Source organism: Meles meles, chromosome 2 (genome assembly GCF_922984935.1).
Source record: "Meles meles chromosome 2, mMelMel3.1 paternal haplotype, whole genome shotgun sequence".
In the NCBI taxonomy this organism is placed as follows: Eukaryota; Metazoa; Chordata; class Mammalia; order Carnivora; family Mustelidae; genus Meles; species Meles meles.
In genome coordinates this window covers 89,115,207-89,125,088 of record NC_060067.1, presented here as the reverse complement: position 1 = coordinate 89,125,088, position 9,882 = coordinate 89,115,207, and the positions used below count along the sequence as shown (strand labels likewise).

Genomic DNA, 9,882 nt, shown 5'->3' with positions numbered 1-9,882 from the left:
CAAGCAAACAGAACCAAACGTGCAGACAATAGCAGATTGTAGGCCAATCTAGAGTTCACTCTGCCCGATTAATGGTGTTCTTGAGCAACTATATAAAAAGCTAAATATGTCTGGCATACTTTCTTTGAAAAAGACAAAAAGCGTATCACACATTTGATAAAGATTTCTATCCCAAAGGGCTAAAATGTTTCTCAGTGATCTGAAAAGCTGTCTTATACCTCACTGGCTGGTTTGTACTCCATGTCAGTTCATCAGTATCTAAAGAGATTTCATGAAGAGACTTCAATTACCCTTTTATTCCTCACTATTGCCATTGCCAAAGTTCCTAAAATTCTGGCTCATCATAATAGATACTGAGAGCTGATGATTCCAGCCCTACTGTGGATCAAGAACCAATGATGCCAAACTAGTGACCGGGAGACAGTGAGCTATCTGTTCTTCCCCTATGGTACTTGGGGCCCTAGCTTACTCCACACCCCCCAGATCTTGTTGTTACCATTCCCTTTTTCACCCCATTGAAATGTATTTCTCAGGGCACACTCTGTGTTTTAGGCAGTGTAATGCCGATAGTTTCAATTAGCAATAATCGTGCCTCGGATAAACCTCATTGGCTATGATACTGCCACTGAGCAAAGCTTAATGCCAATAGTTTCTTCAGGGTTAATAAACCATGAGAAAAGATAAGTGAGCCTTCCTCTGATCTGAGAGAACAGAGATTCCACTTCACATCAACCTTCTGAGACTATGCAGCAGCCACTGTTGAGGCTCTGTCATGCAAGAAACAGCTAAACAGTTGTTATGCTGCTTGCTTAAACCTTACTGAAATTCCGTAATAGCTTTGTAGGGGGAGCAAAATTGTGTGAGAACTTGGGGCTCATTTGATAAGCTTCCAGTCTGGTGAAGAAGGTAAGCATAGGCACTGCTAACTACAATTAAAGAAAGACCTTGGCCAAAGCAGTCTGTGTAGGGGCCTGATTAGGCAGAGGAACTGTAAACCCCGGATATACGGGCGGGCCAGGCCAGATAGCCGTATTCAGTCAGAGGGGTGTGCATATATTAACTGTGGTAGGTTGAAATCCGATTGGCCACCTGTGTGTGGGCGGGGCTCAGCCACCTCTATAAAAGATGGTCTGTGAGGCTGGATGGAGGAGGGTTTTTTTTTTTAGTAAGAGCCCTGCACCACCGAGAGCTGTAACATGAGCGGCGCCGCCCCGTGCACCGCCCAGTGCACCGCCCAGAGCAGCAGCGGCAGCAGCGCCACAGCACGCGGCACCGCCTTGTGCACCAGAGCAGCAGCGGCAGCGGCGCCGCCTTGAGCTGTAACATGAGCGGCGCCGCCCCGTGCACCACCGCGAGCAGCAGCAGCGGCGCCACAGCCAGCGGCATCGCCCCGTGCACCGCCCAGAGCAGCAGCGGCAGTGACGCCACAGCAAGCGGCACTGCCTCATGCACCAGAGCAGCAGCGGCAGCGGGGCCACCTTGAGCCGTAACACGAGCGGTGCCGCCCCGTGCACCACCACGAGCAGCAGCGGTAGCGGCGCCACAGCCAGCGGCATCGCCCCGTGCATCACCGTGAACAGCTGCGGCAGCGGCGCCACAGCGAGCGGCATCGCCCCGTGCACCGCCCAGAGCAGCAGCGGTGGCGGCGCCACCTCAAGCGGCATCGCCCCCTGCACCGCACCGCCCAGAGCAGCAGCAGCAGGGGCGCCAACTCCAGCGGCATCGCCCCCTGCACCGCCAAGAGCAGCAGCGGCAGCAGCGCCACCGTGAGCAGCACCGTCCAGAGCAGCAGCGGCAGCGGCGCCACTGCGATGCCATGAGCGAAGCCACCCTGAGCCAGAGTATCAGCAGCAGTGCCGCCGCAAGCAGCCACGCCGCCTCGGGCAGCGCCGCCATCAGGAGCAGCCTCTCAAGAGCCAACGGTGCAGCCATGCCGGGAGTGGGTCTGTGGTACAGTGAGGGTGAGGCAGGGAGCCTCCAGGGGGGACCCCAGCGACTGGGAGGTGGTGGTCCCCAGCAAGACTCGGGCACCTACCAGTCGGTTTGGTTTCTAATGCAGTTTGGTTTCTAATGTAGTTTGGTTTCTGATGCATGGCGCGAAATAAAACTTTGCTTGATTTTCGCTTTGTGTCAGTCTCGTTCCTTTGATCACGGACCCTAACAGTCTGGTCACCACACAACCCTGAACATGCTAGAAAGCCAAATGTACTCAGCCCGGAACCTCTCTGGGAACTACAGGAGCTGTGGGAGCTCTGATAACTGGACCTCCCTTCCATAAAGAGGCCAAGGTGATGTCCAGCTGGAAAGAAGAGTCTATAATCTGGTGTCAGAGCCAAAAAGAGATGTGAACTCAGGCTTCATTGGTGACTTTCCTCCTTTGTGCTTTATCCTACCCCTAATCCTAAATTCCTGTTCAAGTCATTTCTTGAGTGACATGGATCTTTCTCCCCAGGAAAAGGAATACATTCAGTTCTGTTTGAATGAATGAATACCGAATGAATACATTCAGTATTGTTTTTTGGCCAACTCTCCTGGTCTTTGTATTTTGACTGGACACTAGAAACATGCCAATAAAATGGATGCTGTAAAGAAGTGGCATCTGATCTGGACTGTGAAGGACAAGAAAAGCTCTGATGGGTGAAGAAGAAAAGTTAGCATCTTCTAGGTGTAAGAGAGTCAATACTTCATAGCATGACCTCTAGTGTGAAGGAATGTAACATTTAAAATTTTTTATAACTAAACTTTGTCTTTACCTTTTGACATAAGAATTACTTTGAGCTAGGATGCCTAGGTGGCTCAGTCAGTTAAGTGTCTGAATCTTGATTTTGACTTAGGTCATGACTGGAAGGTCATGGAATCAAGCCCTGCATCAGGCTCCTCACTAAGGGTAGAGCCTGCTTAAGAGTCTCTCTCTCTCCCTCTCCCTCTGCCCCTCCCCCCCACATGGTTGCTCACTGCCCACCCCACCCCAAATAGAATTACTTTGAGCTAGAGGCATTAGAGTTCCTCAACTATCTCAATTATCTGCCTAAAAGCAGAACCTCTCAAAAGAATTTGATTTTCATAAATTTCCCCAGGAGCAAATACATCTAATCGCTTCCCAGAGAGAAACTGAAAATTTGACAACATATCCAAACATTGTCACAAACTGTCATATCTCCCATCTGTTCTCCTAAGTGTCCTTTCATCTTGTAAAAAAAAGTCATCTGTGTTTCCATAAGTGCCTTCTGCCTTCCCTTCTAAGAAGTCATTTATTCTCCCAGAAATGCCCGTCTGCCCCACTTCATCCCTTAGTGACATGGTATATATGCTCAAATCTTACCACTTCTTTGGATATTCATTTCTTTCTGTAATGTTCCCATGCATGTAAAATTAAAAATTAATAAATTTGTATGTTTTATCTTTTGTTAATCTGTTTGTTGTAAATTTAATTCACAGGACCCCCAGCTATGAAACCCAAGAGGGTTAGAAGAAAAGTTTTTCCTCCCCTACGTGTGTCACCTGATATCTCAAAACATAATCAGGTGGCTCCAGTAAATTCAATCATTTCAGTTAGTTTCTTACTCATTTCGAATTTAAACTTGGTCATTCATTCAAGAATCCCCCCTCCCAATTCTCCCAAAGTGACAACTTTTTGAGGGAGTGTCTTAGAGTCTCTAGAAGCAGAACCTAAAGCAGGGATTCTTCTGTAAGTGATTGATTGGGGGAGTGCTCTCAGAAGAAAGTTTTAAGTAAGTGAGGTTAAGCAGGTTTCCTCAGGAAGAAGCTAAGAACAATGAGATTTCTGTTGAAATCTAACCTCAGCTTGCCATTGAGCCCTGGAGTGTGAATGACACCACAAAGTTGACACCTCTGAGGCAAGGGAGACAGGTTTTTGTGCCCATGTCAGTTAGTCATTGGCTCCCTGGTTGGGATGGGGTAGAGGTAACCTCCCAGATAGTTTTGGGCAGTTCCCTGGTGAGGACACTTCTCTGGAGAAGGGTGCCTCCAAAAAGTGAGTTATTATCAGCCAACACTCACAACAGCTAAGGGTGGTATACTGGTCAAATAAAGGAGATTGGATAAGACCAACAGTGTCTACTAGAAGGGACTTCTGAGGTGTCCAGGCATGAGACCAATGTTCTACAAACTTGGTTTTCTACCACTCTATCATGTAGTAGTCTCTGCTTATCAGCAGTTACTGACACCTCTGTACCACACAGATGTGCTATTACATTTAGTTTCCAAGTGGCCATCAACTGTGATATAACTGAGAATTCAACTGATTCCTAGATAGAGCCAGTGTAGAACATCTACATCCTAGCCCTGAGAGCCCTAGAGCATAGGCCTACAGCCCTGAGAGTCCTCCCTCCCATAATCCTTTCGTTCCTCCCAGAGCTTGGAGAGCACTAACTGTGCTCTGTACCTTGCTGGATGAACAAGGTGTTTGAGGCTGCACCAAGCTTATTGCCATCAGAGAACTACATCTTAGGACATGAGTCTCCCCAATCTTGCCATCCTGAAAACTTTTTGGTAGATTCTTTTCAGTTACCCTCCAGGGGTTCAACCCCATCAGGAAGTAGGACATGCCCCTTTTCTGACCCATATGAAAGCCATTTCCTCTTCTCTGCTGGGCAATACTTTTCTAGGTTGTGGCCTGGGTGATTCTTCATCTACTCTTTCTATAAGATATTTTTTCTGTTAAACTTCATTTGGGGGATTCTTTTTATTAATACTTAAAGTCAGCCTTTTGGAACTAAAACAAAAAAAAATCTTTTCTCTCTTAAAAAGCCCTGATTGTAGGTGCCTGGGTGGCTCAGTGGGTTAAAGTCTCTGCCTTCAGCTCAGGTCATGATCACAGGGTCCTGGGATTGAGCCCTGCATCGGGTTCTCTGCTTGGCAGGGAGCCTGCTTCCCTTCCTCTCTCTCTGCCTGCCTCTCTGTCTACTTGTAATCTGTCTGTCAAATAAATAAATAAAATCTTTAAAAAAAAAAAAAAAAAGCCCTGATTGTTTTTCCTTTCTCAACTATAATCCCAGCTATGGGTTTCACAATCTATTCTTGAAACACAAAAGCTGAACGGTAATTGCTTCTTTGTTTTTGCATTCCTGCTTTAAGAATTCTAATCCTCCTCGAGGCACTGGATGCCTCCAACCAAATTAAGAGACCCTCTGGAAACAACAAGGTTTTCAGAAGAGAGGGCACAACCCTCCCACAGCCCTGAGAGGCACAGAAAAATGCATGTCTCATCTTGGAGACACTTGAAGGATGGGAAGTTTGTTAAAGATGAGGAAGTGTGTCAGAGAAGCAAATGGAAAATGAATGTGGAAAGAAGTCAAGATGAGAGTTTTTAGAAGTTTTAGTTTCATGCTCAGTATGGGAAATCCCTAGATCACTTCACCTCCCCTAGGGCTGTCCTCAGGAAGGCATGTCCAGACTTGCAGAATCTGGACTGTGATGAAGAGAACAAGATGGAAAAGAATAGGAAGAGAAACCATTAAAGTTGTTCAAGATATTTAAAATAGGCAGCAATGAATATTTGGCCTACTAATGCCTACTACTAGAGAAGAATTTAAGACATGAGAGTTTAGTTCAAAATATATGTGACCACTAAATAAAGAGAGTAATATGGAATCAGTCAGAGGAAAATATTACTTTTCTTCATTCTAGGAAACACAGATGAAGACGGGATGTTATTTTGGTTTAAAAACCAAAATTAATGGCATGTTTGAAAATGGGCTTAGTAATTTAAATAAAAAGTATAACTATCCAGTGTATTCCAGAAACTCACCAGTGTAAACTAAAGCTTGGCCGCATAATTCTTCTTAGCTTCAGATATTTGGGTCAAAGAAATTTGGCAGAGGAAAAATTTTATCTACCTTTCAGGATTCTTCTAGCTGGTCTAAGAATTAAACTGATTTGAGATTGATTAACAGGAGAAAAAAACCCAAGTTTAATTACATGCTCATGGAGGTCCAATAATGAAATCAAGATCTAAATAAAAGACTAAGGCAAGCAGTTTTTATACTTTTGAGACAAAGAAGCAGTAAGTGAGGAATTAAGAGGACAAAGAAAATATATGTTGGGAGCTCCAATCATTAAGGAATCCTAAACAAAATTTGGGTCGGGGTAGTAAATTAGTAAAAGTAACAGGTTTTGTTTATACAGCCTTTTCAGCTCTAAATTCCCTATCTCTGGTGAAAAGGATGTCTCTTTACCTCCTAGTATAAGGAGAGTACCTTTCATGTGGGATATTTACTTCTTGCTTTTTGGAGACAAAAGGGGGTCAGAGTGTTCCCCCCCTGTACTGGCTGTTTCTTAAGTAACTTTTACTTCAAAATAATCAATATGCCCAAGTGGCATATTTTATTTTATTTATTTTTAAATTTCATTTCATTGCATTTCATTTCACTTTCAAGAGCACGAGAGTGATTGGGTATGGGGGAAGGGCAGAGGGTGAAGAGGAGAGAGAATCCTAAGCAGGTTCTATATCCAGCATAGAGCTAGAGCTAACACAGGGCTTAATCTCAGGACCCTGAGATCATGACCTGAGCTGAAATCAAGAATGATATGCTAAACTGACTGAGCCACCCAGGCACCTCAGCACATTTTAGGGCTGGCTGCCCTTGGCCCCTCCAGAAACATATGCAAAAATTTTAAAACATTTTTGTCTGTTTATAATAAATAGAAAATTGTCTTTTACTTTTTTTTTTTAAAGATTTTATTTATTTATCTGACAGATCACAAGTAGGCAGAGAGGCAGGCGGAGGTGGGGAGGGGGGAAGCAGACTCCCCAGGACCTGAGATCATGACCTGAGCCGAAGGCAGAGGCTTAACCCACTGAGCCACCCAGGTGCCCCATGTCTTTTACTTTTTTAAACTGATAATTATCAGTCATTCAGCTCTGAATTGGTTTGTAGTAGATAATCATACTGTTAACATTTACTGAATATTTATTATATGCACTTCACCTGGAATAACTCGTTTTTTTTTAAAGATTTATTTATTTATTTGACAGATACAGATCACAAGTAGGCAGAAAGACAGGAAGAGAGAAAGGAGGAAGAAGGCTCCCTGTTGAGCAGAGAGCCAGATGTGGGGCTTGATCCCAGGACCCTGGAATCATGACCTGAGCTGAAGGCAGAGGCTTTAACCCACTGAGCCACCCAGGCGCCCCTGGAATAACTCATTTAATCCTCACAAAAACCTGGTGAGATGGATATCATAGTATGGCCATTTAATAGATGAGGAAAGTGAGGAAAAATTAACTAAAGCAAATACTACATATAGGTACTGCATGCTTTGTATTATTTCATTTACTCCTTTGAAAAATAGCTATGGGGGTGCTGGGTGGCTCAGTGGTTTAAGCACGTACTTTCGGCTCAGGTCATAACCTCAGGATCCTGGAATCAAGCCCTACATCAGCCTCCCTGCTCAGCAGGGAGTTTGCTTCTCCCTCTCTCTCTACCTGCCACTCCCCCTGCTTGTGTTCTTTCTCCCTCTCTCTCAAATAAATAAATAAAATCTTTCAAAAGTTTAAAATAGCTATAAGATTCTATTATTTTTCCTATTTTATATATAAGGAAATTGAGATGCAGATGAATTTGTTTTGAAGTAGTTCAACTATTAAGTGATGGCAGAAGGATTTTTAACCCAAATCTCCCTATTAAACCAAATTCCTGGCCCATGTAATGTTGAAAAGGTAGAAACAATAATAACAACCCTTACTATAAATTTCCTAATTACTTTCACCCAGTTGACCACCATTAGGAGCCCAACCCCCCCTTTTCCTTTGTTCACTGCTTCACAATTTATTGCCCCTTGTTAAAATGATATGTAAAGGGGTGCCTAGGTGGCTAAGTGAGTTAAACCTCTGCCTTCAGCTTAGGTCATGATCTCAGGGTCCTGGGATAGAGCCCCACATTGGGCTCTCTGCTCAGCAGGGAGCCTGCTTCCCCCTCTCTCTCTGCCTGCCTCTCTGCCTACTTGTAATCTCTCTCTCTCTGTTAAATAAATAAATAAAATCTTTAAAAAAATAAAATAAAATAAAATGATACATAAACACCCAGGTCTAACTGCCTCTTTGGGTTTTCCTCTCTTTTCTGTGGAGCCACTTTACACATAAGAATATTAACATTAGGGGCCCCTGGGTGGCTCAGTGGGTTAAGCCTCTCCCTTCAGCTCAGGTCATGATTCCAGGGTCCTGGGATCGAGCCCCACATTGGGCTTTCTGCTCAGCAGGGAGCCTCCTTCCTCCTCTCTCTCTGCCTGCCTCTCTGCCTACTTGTGATCTGTATCTGTCAAATAAATAAATAAAATCTTTAAAAAAAAAAGAATATTAACATAGTGAAGAAAAATGTTTTTTCTCCTGTTAATCAGTCTTCTGTCAATTTAATTTGCAGGCTTCCAGTAACTAAACCTAAAAGAGTAGAGGAAAGGTCCCCACCCCCCCGCTATATACTTGTCAGCATTGTGTTACTTGTATACCTTGGTAATAAGAAAAAAATAATTAAAGTAGTAATAAAAGAAAAGGCATTGAATGTGGTGGGGAGAGTATCAGTATATATATATATACACACACACACATATAGAGTTTTTTTTTTCTAAATGCCTGCCTGTCTTCTTTCTTTCTTTCTTGCCTAAATAATTTGGTCTCAAAGCCAATAGGTAGAGTCGAGCAAAAGTAAGCATTCATACTGGAAAGTGGGTGTTACTGGCCCAGCACAAAGAGGTGGAACCCAAGAGGGATGAGAAGGGCATCCCCATGGAGTAGGGTAGTAGCATGGGTATGGCAAGTAGAGCACAAGCAAGATAACGACAGCATCCAGACAAGGGAAAAACCATCCAACATGGGATACTGGAGCCAGAATGAGGTGAAGAGGGTGCCCACTCAGGGGGCAGTGGTGGTGGTAATTAATTACATGGGGGAGTTGATCCAATAATCAAGTATATTGGGTTAATGGGAGTCAGGTTTCTTACTGCTAGAATAAAGAGTTATAAATATGGAAAGGGATAAAACTGAAATAAACCCTCTGGTTGTAAGATTAGAATGGATATACCAGTGATTTTGTGTTTCCCATAGGGTATGCGTGTATACGTGTGTGTGCACGCATATATGTAGATGTATGTTTCTTAACTCTTTCAGCTGAGAAGGACTGAGAACTGTATTGTTGCATTAACACTGAGCATACCTAGTGTTCAGATCTCAGTTTCTAAATAATATGCTCTACACATAATAATGATAATAATAAAACAAAATCAAACAAAAAAGCAGAGGTCTTTGAAGAAATACTTGATTCAATGGCTGGGGCAAGAAAAGTGCAAAGTAAGACTAACATTTTCATGTATATAACAGAAAATAAAGAAGTGTTCATAGATGATGGGAAGGTGTCAAAAAAACATGAAGAACAGTGGTGGGGTATAACTAGGAAGGTGAGGCAACCATCCTCCCATCCCAGCTCTAGCTGGATATGATATTATATAAGGCCTTGTACTTTTTCCATAGCAGATAGAATACTAGTCACTATGTCGTAGGGTAGTTACACTGCATTTTAAATGACTCCCCTACAACATACATGAACAAACAATTCACATAAGGACTATTAGTAAATTATGTTCATGAAGTACTTTACCACAGCAGTCTTGGTAAAAATGGTAAAACACCATCTAAATGGCCTGAATTAGTCGATAGTGAAATGAAGTATCCGCATACCAACCTGATGACATTTAATTCTTAAAATATGAATCCTGTAAATAATGTAGCAAGATAGGAAATTATAACGGTAAGTAAAGAGGATAGAAAATAAAAGTATTCCTAGACTATGATTGCAACACTGCAAAAAAAAAAAAAGGACACTAGCCAATGAGCAAAATAAGAAGGGAACACAAATCAAATGAGAATAT

The 9,882-nt window shown here is 43.2% G+C and overlaps 1 pseudogene; it reads right to left on the bottom strand.

The window, feature by feature from the left end:
* Positions 1-512: 512 nt before the first annotated feature.
* Positions 513-637, bottom strand: LOC123937725 (annotated as a pseudogene).
* Between the last annotated feature and the right edge of the window lie 9,245 nt (positions 638-9,882).